The sequence below is a fragment of the Canis lupus genome, chromosome 2, assembly GCF_011100685.1.
Source record: "Canis lupus familiaris isolate Mischka breed German Shepherd chromosome 2, alternate assembly UU_Cfam_GSD_1.0, whole genome shotgun sequence".
NCBI classification, from domain to species: Eukaryota; Metazoa; Chordata; class Mammalia; order Carnivora; family Canidae; genus Canis; species Canis lupus.
In genome coordinates, this window is record NC_049223.1 from 47,808,724 (window position 1) to 47,821,590 (window position 12,867).

General features: G+C 40.1%; 1 long non-coding RNA gene across 1 annotated transcript in view; it reads left to right on the forward strand.

The window, feature by feature from the left end:
* Positions 1-10,683, forward strand: part of LOC119871111 — a 28,782-nt gene extending 18,099 nt beyond the window's left edge. The window contains exon 5 of the long non-coding RNA XR_005355598.1: positions 8,584-10,683. This is a non-coding gene — a long non-coding RNA (uncharacterized LOC119871111). The remainder of the gene's footprint in view (positions 1-8,583) is intronic.
* The last annotated feature ends 2,184 nt before the right edge of the window (positions 10,684-12,867 follow it).

A 12,867-nucleotide genomic window follows, 5' to 3' on the forward strand; every position in this document is an offset into this window, starting at 1 on the left:
TTCTGAGCAATTTTATACATCTGATGAACCACCAGGTCTTTAAATTTGGAACTTCACATCCTCTTAAGCGTAAAATACAAACAATATGCAAAAGTGACTTGAATGCAAGCCTACTTACTAAACTTGTTCTTAACTTTCAGTATTAAAGTACAGGTTTTTGGTTTATCATTTCATTATTGTTTTATCTTTCTGGGTTTAAAAATAAATGTTTTTACCCAAATAAGTTTTTACCCAAGCAAAGAGAACAGTGTTACCTCTTCAAGACTACTTGTCATAGGGGTGTAGAGCCTCTTCCAGGACTAAGCCACTGAATGCTGGGGTGAGCCTCAGTTATGGCCAGATTTTACCTTCACTGGGCTTTCTAAGTCTGTCCATCCAGTATAAATAATCACATAAGTTTCAATTCCTTGTGATCTTATGACTTTCCCCAAATCCCCCATCCTTTAAAATATTGGTAGCTTTTCAGACCTTCAGGTTTTAATCCCCTATTAAATAACTGCAGACTGTTCCCTTTAGTGAAATTTTGAACATGTTACCCAGACTTCAACTTCCACCCCCGCCCTTGCCTTTTTATCTTTCTCATCAATCACCATTTCACGGTTATAAACAACCCTAAAAACCCTCCTGTGCTTTCTATAGCATCTGTACCTCTGGGAATGAGTTTCTCACCCTACTGTTTCCAACAGCAACATGTGTCATTGGAACACGTCTTCTTCATGATAGAAGTCTTACTGTAGCATTAGGCTCTGCCTCCAGGAAGTTCCTTTTCAGAGTTTCACATGGAACCGGTGTATTTTCCCCCATCGTAATGTGGTCAGAGCATAAAAATGCCAAGAAACATTCAGAAAGGCCATGAATGTGACCCAGAAGTCCCTGGCCCCAGTTGGTGGTTACCAAATAAGGTAAGACCAATTTACAAGAGTATAAGACCCTCAAGCTTAATATCTAGAAATTAGCTCTTCCCAGAGAAAGAGCTCCCCAGCTCCCTCTGAATTTCCCAAATACTGTCTTAAATGTGCTCAGGATTGCATCCTTGTATCTGACCTCTTTGTCATCTCCCATGCTGCTACCTCAGTGAAAGTAGCCCATTGAGACTGCACACTCCTCTGGGCACTGAGGAGTCCTCTCTACCACCGCTCTGGCCCCACAAGAAGAGGACACCAATTTCCTCCTTACCTAACACCCTAAGTTTAGGTAAAATGAGAGGGACAAACAACCTAGTAAATTCTTCCACCTGTCATTTGAAGTAGCAATGAGAGCCTTTGGGGAAACAACCCAAAGAGTATGTCACCTATTTCCTGTGTGGGGGCCAGCTAACCTCTACATCCAGGGTTGATCCAAATATTTCCCCATCTTGGATTCCTGGGCAAAATGTCAAGTTCAAAAGATAGAACAGAGATTTTCTTCTGCCCCAACCCAATTCTCACCTCCCAAGCTCTCATTTTTTGACCTGGGACTGTCTTCCCTGGGTGATCCATTCTCTTCAAGAGGGCACTGTTCTTACTCCAGAGCCTCCAAAAGAGATCAGAACCATCACTATCCCCCATTGTCACATTTCCCACAATCCACATACTCATGTCTTCACACCACAGCATCCGTGCTGCCCTCACCAAGCTGTGCCAGCTCAGGCTGCCCTAGATCTCTCCCCCAATGAGAAGTGGACACGTCAGCCCTCAGTATATTTCCTGTGATTTTGGAAGGTTCTACTACTAGCATCCTGAGGAGTAATGCTTTGACGAGAAAACATACAAAGGGGGCACGTGCGTGGCTCAGTGGTTGAGCATCTGCCTTCAGCTCAGGGTGTGGTCCTGGGATCAAGTCCCCTATTGGGCTCCCCACAGGGAGCCTGCTTTGACCTCTGTCTATGTCTCTATGTCCACACTATCTCTACAAGAACAAAAGTAAATAAATAAATGAACACAGAGCTCCTAAATTGAAATTGAAATTGAAGAAAATAAAATTTTCTAAAGAAGTGTTTTCTGTCATGTGAATTCCTGGGAGGCTTGTTAAAAATACTGATTTTTGGACCTGATGCCAGACCTTATTGTAAGAGAACATCTGGTGACAAGGCCCAGGGAATGTGTATTTTAAACAAGCCCTTCTAATAATGCTTTTGTATATGGTTTGGGAACTCCTGCTCTGAGGGCAGCCCCACCCCTAACATTTGTGGTGCCCAGAGCAAGAGTACAAATGGAAGCCCCAGGACCATCCATGTTCTCCTTCCACTCAGCTCCATTCCTTACCACAGGGGCCTCACAAGTGGTTACTCCTTTAAGTTCTGACTGTACACCTCTGGGCCTCAGAGCATTCTCAAGAAATCACAGTGAAGAGGCTTGCAAAAGAATGTGGATGTTTGAGCAAGGAACTAAGGGGTCCTTGGTGCCCACGTTGTGGTCAGGGAGTGGGAAAACAGGCTCCAACTAGGCATATCCCCTTGGCCCTGGGACCTCTCACCCCCTGGAGAGTGGGAGGCCCGAAGAGGTCAAAGTGGAGGCCTAAGCCCCATTTCTAAGGGAAATATCAGTGGTGGAGATATACGTTTCCTAATTGATATACTACACAGAACTGCTGTGTCGGATGCATCTCTTCCTTTTTTTTTTTTTTTTAATTTTATTTATTTATGATAGTCACAGAGAGAGAGAGAGAGAGGCAGAGACACAGGCAGAGGGAGAAGCAGGCTCCATGCACCGGGAGCCCGACGTGGGATTCGATCCCGGGTCTCCAGGATCGCGCCCTGGGCCAAAGGCAGGCGCCAAACCGCTGCGCCACCCAGGGATCCCGGATGCATCTCTTCCTAAATGATTCCTCTGCTTTAAGTTTTTTCCCCAAGAACAATGGGAAGGAATTTAATTTGCTTTGTAGTATAGTTTTTCCCAAAAATAAAGGAACTCTCTATTCCAGAGGTAAGTTTAAGTCTCAACCCTTAGTAAGGAAAAATGCTTACAACTGTAAAATGGCAAGTTTTTACAGCTGCCAAATCCAGTGTTTTCTCCCAAAATGCATATCATGAGAACCCCGTTATGCCACAGCACTCTGTTATTTAAACTTAAAGCCTTCCTGAGTCAAGGTAGATTTAAGAAGGGGAAATGCAAGATGGATATTCTCCATCCTTGGTGACATGAAGGGGTGGTTACTGTGGATACCCGAGAATACCCACTGGATGGTGTACCAAAGGACATGTTCAAGGCAGAAAGTTTTGAAATATGAAACTATTCGTAACTCATCTTTAATACTCAGAAACTTTTTTCCCTAAGTAAGAAAAATATTCCAGAGCAAAGGCTCTAGTTCACTGCTTCCTTGATAGCGCCATTGCCTAGAATCCTGGGCACTTCCTCTTAGTGAAGGGCACCGTAGGGGTGTCTGCCTAGACCCCCTTTTCTGGGGGATTGAGCCCTAGCCCTGGATTATTTCCCGGAAGCCAAGTTTGTGTTGTATAACTCTCCAGCCCTCAACAGTTTCTTGGCCCGTAGAGGGGGAGGGGGGAAGGGCACTTGACTCCAACTGGGTCAGCTTGCTTCCCTTAGAAGAGAAAGAGAGAATGTTCCTTTATGTAGCTGGACCTGAAATATCCAGATTTGGGAGCCATGGGCCAGCCATGAATTGTTCCATGTGAGTTGGAAGCCAAGGAAGCCCATCTGCATGGAGCCAAATGAAACAGATGTTCAGAGAAGAAAAGGAAATGCTTCCTATGTTCCTATAGCAGCTGCATTCCTGGCTTTGGGTTCTATGGGTCACCCCTGGAGCCTTGCAGTAAGTTCTTTTGGAAGACTTAAGTTAACTCATATATTATTTGCAACTGTTCTACCTAGAAGTGCACAACTAGTGATCCACTTGCTTTGACCCCTTCTCTGTCCGTTAGACTCCATCAAACACCTGGGAAGCCCAGTGCATTTTCACTCTTAGTACCTATTCAGTCCAACCTCTTCTATTTCCACAGCCACCACCTAAAGTCCTATAGAACTGAGTTTAACTCCCAGCCCTGCTAATAGTTGTGTCACCCTGAACAAGCTCCTGAACATTCCTAAAAAGGGGATAATCCTAGTATTTGCCTCATGAAATCGTTTGTAAGGATTGAATGATAGTGCATATAACAAAATGTATGGGCCATCATGGCCAAGAAATGTTTATTATCATTGTTATACCACTACTGATTGTATTTACATTATACTATATTTAAAGGAGAACATTAATTTACTCAGAAATCCCTACCTAATTGCTAGTAGACCCAACCATATTTTTTTAGGAATCCATGTTTATTTTAATGACCACAGTGATGTACTGAAAGAACATTTGCTTTACTAGACTATATCTAAAGTTTTTTAAATTTAATTAAGGTCTTCAAGAGATAGGAAAATATTAATATTCATAGTGGACTTGATGTATCAGGTACACTGATAAGCTTTTTATAGATATTTTCTTAGTTAATTTTAAAAAGATGATACTATGTCTAATTTAAAGATGGGCAAAATAGGGGATCCCTGGGTGGCTCAGCAGTTTAGTGCTGCCTTCGGCCCAGGGCATGATCCTGGAGACCCGGGATCAAGTCCCACCTTGGGCTCCCTGGGTGGAGCCTGCTTCTCCCTCTCCCTGTGTCTCTGCCTCTCTCTCTGTGTCTCTCATGAATAAATAAATAAAATCTTTATTTAAAAAAAAGATGGGCAAAATAGAGGCTCACAAACATCAACTTACTGAGACACAAGAAAAAAGGAACAGACCTCTAATGCAAATCCAAGTCTGGCTCTGAAGTCTATATTTCTTTCTTTCTTTCTTCTTTCTCTTTCTTTCTTTTTTTCTTTCTTTCTTTCTTTCTTTCTTTCTTTCTTTCTTTCTTTCTTTCTTTCTTTCTTTCCTTTCTTCTTTTTCTCCTTCTTTGTTTTCTTTAAGATAATAAAAAACAAATATCTGACTAGCTTGAACATTTAAAAGCTGGAATAATGACAAGAAATGGATTTTTTTGCGTAAAATGAGATAAGTTTGATTAAACAAAGGAGTCTTGGAGTCCAGTTGTTCTAAGGAGTGTATGTTGAAAGACTGTCATATTATATCTTCTTTTTTTTTTTTAAGATTTTCTTTATTTATTCATGACAGACTCACAGAGAGAGAGGCAGACTTCATGTAGGGAGCTTGATGCGGGACTCGATCCCAGGTCTCCAGGATCACACCCCGGGCTGAAGGCAGCATTAAACCACTGGGGCCACCGGGGCTGCCCAATATTCTATCTTCTTTGTAGAATATCCTAACTCTCTTTATCATATTCCATATTTCTCTTTTTTGTGTCTCTCATGATGTGTTTTATTTTTTCTAATATTTTATTTATTTGACAGAGCAAGTGAGCGAGAGAGTGAGCGTGCACATGGCATACAGAGGGGGAGGGAGGAGCAAGCTAAGCAAGGAGCCCGATGTGGGGCTCGATCTCAGGACCTTGGGATCATGACCTGAGCTGAAGGCAGGCACTTAACCAACTGAGCCACTCAAGTGCCCCGCATGATGTGTTTTAAATTCTTTTTATTGCACAATATCTTTTCTGCGTCTCACTTTTGTTTCTTTCTGTAATGCATTACTTTTATTTTTTTATTCAAGTATACTTAACATACCGGCTATATTAGTTTCAGGTGTACAATATGATGATTCCACAATTCTGCACATTACTCAGTGCTCATCATGATAAGTGTGCTCCTCATCCCCTTTATCTGTTTTACCCATCCCCCCCATCTGGCAACCGCCAGTTCTCTGTATTTAAAGTCTGGTTTTGGGCAGCCCATGTGGCTCAGAGGTTTCGCACTGCCTTCAGCCTGGGGTGTGGTCCTGGAGACCCGGGATCGAGTCCCACGTTGGGCTCCCTGCAAGGAGCCTTCTTCTCCCTCTGCCTGTGTCTCTGCCTCTCTCTCTCTCTCTCTCTCTCTGTGTGTCTCTCATGAATAAATAAATAAAATCTTTAAAAATAAATAAATAAATAAAAGTCTGGTTTCTTATTTTTTTCTTTGTTCATTAATTTTGTTTCCTAAATTCCACATATGAGTGAAATAATATAGTATTTGTCTTTCTCTGTCTGACTTATTTCACTCACATTTGTCCCAAATGGCAAGATTTCATTATTTTTTATGGCTGAGTAATATTCCATTGTGTGTGTGTGTGTGTGTGTGTGTGTGTCTATACCACATCTTCTTTATCCATTCATCTACGGATGGACACTTGTGCTACTTTCACATCTTGTCTATTGTAAATGACGCTGCTATAAAAACATAGGGGTGTATCTATCTTTTTGAATTAGTGTTTTTGTGGGGAATTTTCTTGGTTAAATACCCAGAAGTCCAATATGGTATTTCTATTTTTAATTGTTTGAGGAACCTCCATACTATTTGCTACAGGGCTGTGCCAATTTGTATTCCCACCAACAGTGTATAAGAGTTCCTTTTTCCTACATCCTTGCCAAAATGTTACTTTTCTTGTGTTTTTTATTTTAGTTTTGTGACAGGTGTAAAGTGATATCTCACTGAGGTTTCATTTGCATTTTCCTGATTACTATTGATGTTGAGCATCTTTTCATGTGTCTGTTCGCCATCTGTATGTCTTCTTTGGAAAACTGTCTATTCAGGTCCTCTGCCCATTTTTAATTGGCTTATTGGGAGAGGGAGTAGTGAGTTCTTTATGTATTTTGAATATTACCCCCTTATTGGATATATCACTTTCAAATATCTTCTCCCATTCAGTAGGTTGCCTTCTTATTTTGTTGACGGTTTCTCTTACTGCACAAAAGCTTTTTTTTTTCTTTTCTTTTTTTTTTTTTGGTGTACTCCCAGTAGTTTAATTTTGCTTTTGTTTCCCTTTCCAGAGGAGACCATACTCTTTCTCTTTCTATTATACTATTTAATCTCCTGATCCCTGGGTATATTTTTATATTGGAGAAAGAGCTAGAAAGATTCTTGACAATAATTGTGGATTACAATCTTATAAATTTATCATTTCAACCTAGTGTGATAGCTACCCAGAATCTTTTTCTGAGGAGTTAATCATCTGAGCATGCTGACATCCCGAAATTCTGCTCTCTCGATTCTAAACCACTAACACCACCTCGTACATTAAACTGAAATGACGGCACTAACCCTTTAGTTGGCATGTTGGGTTGCTTAAATATAAGCACAAATTTGAATTGCTGATATAGTAGATAAGAACCTGTCAATACACCAAATGTTATGTAGATATAGATATACAGATGGAAATATAGATAAGAGATTCACAAGATATTTAGCTTGATAAGGCTTTTGTACTAGGTGACTAACATGAGTTTGGAATACATACAATGTTTCTTCGTGGCAAGAAAATTTAGAATACTGTAATCTTTTTCAGAGGTTTCTTTCTTTTGATAGAAACTACCAATGTGGACATATTTACAACAACTCCCTTTAGTACTTGAGTGTGCATATTACCTTCAGGTAAAGTCAAGGAAAAAAATAAGCCCAAAGGATGCTTGATGCATAAAAAAAAAAAAAAATTAAAAATAAGAGAACAAAGAAGAATTTCTTTGCTTTTATCATTTCAAAGATTTCTGATGTTCTGAGAGTTATAAAAATGAGTTACACTATAAGAAAATATTGTCATCTTAAATACAAATTCAGATGACATTAAAATGAAATATTGAAAAACATGGGTTGGATGTTTAAAGATAACCATCATGTTTAATAACAAAGCTTAATTTGCATCAATCAAAGGAGAAATATAGTTCATCTCATCCTTTAACTAGTAGGCCAGTCACCTGGCCTAACGTAGAGTATATTTTCTCCTGCATAGTGTTTTCTGATGTGTGCTGAGAAAGCCTGGGCAGCACAGACCACCCTCTGTGTCTTCTCTAAACCAAGAAGTTTGAGAGTGCAGTTTTGCTGTGGGATTAAAATAAAGACTCAGGGATATTTTAAAATAAGGAAAGATCTTTTGTTGAGCTTGTTGATTACATTGCTTCTATTGGTATTTTATATCCTATTTCCCCCACCCATATGCTTCTTCGGTGTACATTTCCTGCTAAAATTGAGGGTCAAAAGAGAATCACACTTCTGGTTCCTGCTGATAATGTGAACCCAAAATAACAGCCAAAAAAGGCAAACATCTGTGAAGGCTTAGTCAGAGCACTTTCTCACTAGTAATTCTTCCTAAAGTGCTATTGCTCTTACTACCAGAAAAAAAAAAAGGCAGATGCCTCCTCAGTGTCTTGACCAACCGTACCCTCTCATCACAAAAGCAATCTTCTAGGGAAACCATGTATACAGAAAAAATAACTTTCTCCCCAAAATGAAGTGGGAGCTAATGCACCCAACCCAAGGATATGAGAATTTACTAGTATAGGCATCAGTCAACAAAAGTGGGATATAGAAATTAGATTTTCACATTCAAAACATCTTCAAGTGATGTTTCAAGGCAGGGCCATGACCTTCATTGAATATAATTATAGGTACTGACGCAATTGGTGTTTTTCACTTGATAAATGTCAATTCTTTTGCCAATTATGAATAAATCACAACTAGTTCTGAATTCTTTCGTGTACTTCTAGCCAACAATTTAATAGTGTTACAAACATCTGTTTTCCTACAGCATCGATGTCATCTTGAACCTGAAATTATTCATTTGGATTTTATTACATTGTGAATAATTAGGGTCACCAGAAGTCAAATGATGGACCCTCTTGGCTTTCGGACCTTGTTTGGATGCATTTTGCACGGCAAGCTTTATCAAGGTCAATTTCTTACAGTCTCTGCCTCATATCATTAAATCTGCAAAGAAATCTGCTTAGAATGTGGATGTGAAACTTTTTACTTGATAGGATGTTTCTCCAACCCCATTCTGTGGAGTATGTATTTTCTGTTATATTGATCCATTTTGAAAAACTTCACCTGCATTTTTCAGATTGAACTTTTATTAGAAAGTGCTCTTGCAGTTAAGAGAAGTCAAAGAAGGAGGTGACTGTTGCAAAAGGGTCTTGTGCATGGTAGTTGAAGAATGGCTCCCCAATGGTCTGTCCACATTCTAATCTTCAGAACCTGTGAGTGTTGCTTTGAGATGAGATTGCCTTGGATTACCTGAGTGGGCTGTAAATGCCAACACAAGAGAAATACAGAGAGAAATTTGACACAGATACACAGAGGAGAAGTGGTTTGAAGACAGAGACAAAGTTTGCACCAATGGGACCACAAGCTGAGGAAGCTAAGGAACGCCAACAATCACCAGAAGCTGAAAGAAGCAAAGAAGGGCTCTTCTTTAAAGCTTCTGAAGAGAAGTGCTAGATTTTGGACTTTTGGCCTTGAGAACTCAGAGAGAATACATTTTTTCTTGTTTTAAGGCACCAAATTTGAGGTGATTTGTTATAGCCACTCTGGAAAACTAACTTAAGTACCTTTACTGAATTCACCATGGTCCTCAACCTTGTTGGTCCTGAAAATCCAGTTTCATTACTTTAGTCAGAAATGCCCTAGCCCTGGATGACTACTTCTCACTAACCAAATTCACAAGCAACAGATTGAAAACCAGATTATCAATCTATTTATTTACCAGGAAAAAATAACCATGTTCTAGTAATTAGGATTAATGACATGGTTAGAGCATTTAGAGGTATATTTAGAAGGAACAAGATTCCTCTTATAACCAGCCTCGGGCATGAGACTTCCTGGGACCTCCCCAACTTGAGCTGAAGACCAAAGAGAATCAGAAACAATGTGAAAAGGTTAGAACATCGATGTTGCTGTAGAGTTGGTGCTAGCCAGGGCTACTGGAAAATGAAATGTGCAAAATTTCACAACCCAGGAAAGGGTCCATACAGCAGTCCGGAGGCAGACTTCCTTCCTCCTTGGGGGACCTCAGTCTTTGCTGTTAAAGCCTTTATCAGTTAGATGAGGCCCACCCACATTATGAAGAGAAAACTGCTTTTGTCAAAGTGTACTGATTTAAATGTTAATCACATCTTTAAAATCCCATCGCAACAACATCTATCCTGATGTTTGACCAAACATGTGGATACCATAGCCTAGACAAGTTGACACATAAAATTAACCATCACACTGTCTATTCATGATAGTATTCTAACCAACAGAAAGACAACACAAAATGCAAGAGCCAGTTCTCCAGAGAAGGAACCAGGGAATGCAATGAAGAACCCAGAAAAACCATGCCTGGGCATTACTAAAGGTTGTACAGAAAAGGGAGGACTTCTCAGAAATTGGACCCTGAAAATATCTATAATATTTCAACTGGGGTCAAGTCTGAGAAGGATTTGTATTGAGCTTCACCTGAAAGTGTACTTGCCACCTCCTAACGCTTCTACATTTGGTATGAAGATGTTGGTGGTCACCCAGTAAGTCTGGGAGCAGCTGGAACTTTCATTCTAACCAGCTAGATGGCAGACTGATGTATACATGGCAGCACATCTTCTGAGCTATGATGTCAACGAACACAGACAGGATCAATATAAATTCCCAAAGTCTGAAACCAGAATGACTAGAAATGAATTCTGAATAAGTAAGGTGATATTGTTGTCCAAGAAATCTAAACTGCACAGTGAAAACCAAATCCAGAACTTGGTCTTTAAGATTTTGTTGATTGGGGGATGCCTGGGTGGCTCAGCGTTTGAGGGTCTGCCAAAGGCTCAGGGCATGATCCTGGGGCCCGTGATTGAGTCCCGCATCAGGCTCCCCATAGGGATCCTGCATCTTCCTCTGCCTCTGTCTCTGCCTCTTTCCCTGTTGTCTCTCATGAATAAATAAAATCTTTTTTTAAAGATTTTTAAAAATTTATTCATTCATGATAGAGAGAGAGAGAGAGAGGCAGAGACACAGGCAGAGGGAGAAGCAGGCTCCATGCCAGGAGCCCCATGTGGGACTCCATCCCAGGACTCCAGGATCGCGCCCTGGGCCAAAGGCAGGCGCCAAACTGCTGCGCCACCCAGGGATCCTTAAAGATTTTATTTATTGAGGATCCCTGGGTGGCTCAGCGGTTTGGCGCCTGCTTTTGGCCCAGGGCGCGATCCTGGAGACCCGGGATCGAATCCCACATCGGGCTCCCGTTGCATGGAGCCTGCTTCTCCCTCTGCCTGTGTCTCTGCCTCTCTCTCTCTCTCTCTCTCTGTGACTATCATAAATAAATTTAAAAACTTAAAAAAATAAATAAAATCTTTAAAGAAAAAAGGATTTTGTTAATTGGGAGGAGGGGAGAGGGTGGCAAATATTCCTTGACTTGTCTGAAATATCACTTGTTCCTTTGGAGAGAACAGCCGTAGGGGACCTTCTGAGAATTGCTTACCAGATATGAAAAGCAAAGAGTGAAAGTCTGAAGGGTCAACTTTCAGGAGAGACTTCGAGAGACTCTGGGCACAGGTAGGATTACCTTGGGCCCAGGTAGAAAAGAACATAAATCCAGGGTCATGGAGCAGATGCTGGCAACATCTGGAGGTGGAAAACAGACACTGTCACCAGTAGAAATTTCAGATACTTTCATATCTCAATACAGTTGTCTTGGACAACTCAAAGTATCAGTATATTCATCACTACTTTGAAATTATGACAATTATTGAGCTTGATCATTTAATCAATGAATCAAACTCATGTGCTATTTCAGTTTTCAAAAATACTGTTTCTTCAATATATTTGATTTCCTTTGTAATCTTATGTACTTTATGCATTAAAAGCACTGTCTTGAGAAGGATCCATAGGATTCATTAGAGTGCCAGAAGGGTCTGGACACACACACAAAATAAAGAACTCTTAAAGAATATATAATTTTGTCCTATTTATATTCATTCATTTAACAAATGTTGTTTAGAACTCGCTTTGTTCCATGGGTGAACTCTTAAGAAGTGTTTTGAAGGGATCTGGGGGAACGTATTTAAAAAGGAAACTTGGAACAGAGCGAAGTATTAATTTAAACCGCAACATAAATGCTACAAAAATAATGACACAACAGAAGCCATGAATTTAGGGACAAATCCATTTGAAGGATTTCTTAACACTATGTAATTTGTTACTGCTAAGCTTCTGATTACTGTATAATCAGGCTGACAAATGACTAATGCTGGGCAGGTCCAAACAAGTGAATTCTAGTTTTGTTTGGGACCCTGTCTCCCCATCTTTGAGTAGAGTCTTACAGAATTTAATGGTCCTACCTCTGTTTGGGTTGTCTGTCCCTCTGTATGACTGACAAAAGCTTTATGATTTTTCTCATCTAGACTACAGACACTGGGTAGAGTAATTACCCAGAAGCTTAGAGTACATTTTCTTTGTCTATCATTCATTTTTAAAAGTTATATTCACAAGTGGAGGGAACACACAGATTTTACAAAATGTGTGACATTTTGATAATGAAATATCAAAAAAGAAAGAGAAGATAGAAAAAAAAATGTAAATCTGCCACAATGTATAGAACTCACTTTTAGGAGCTGACCATTGGCTATTTAAAGGAAATAGAATCGTAATAACAAGTAGTAAATGTTGGAATTGATGAGTTTTGAGATCATTACATCCACATTTGAAGTGAAAGTGGAAATCATATTTATGAATGACAAGGCTACAGATGAAGGCTAGACATTGATGGAAAGAACTGAGAGCATAAATCATAGTCTCAGCAGTGTGAAAAAGCCTGAAGCCAGGAAAGTTGGAAGCCAGGGGCAAAAAATGAGCAAACCAACAGGCAGTGGAGGAGGTTGGTTTACGCTTCCTCCTCCATCAGCCCACACAAAGGCAGAAATGAGAAGACAACACTTGTGGTGTTGAGATCATGTAACCCTGGCTTTAATGCCGACTTGAGTGGTGCTATCTAAAAAGTGGTGAATGTAGAATATGATAAGTAATAAAATGGAATATTTGGATTGGGCTGTGTTGAAAAAGGGATTCG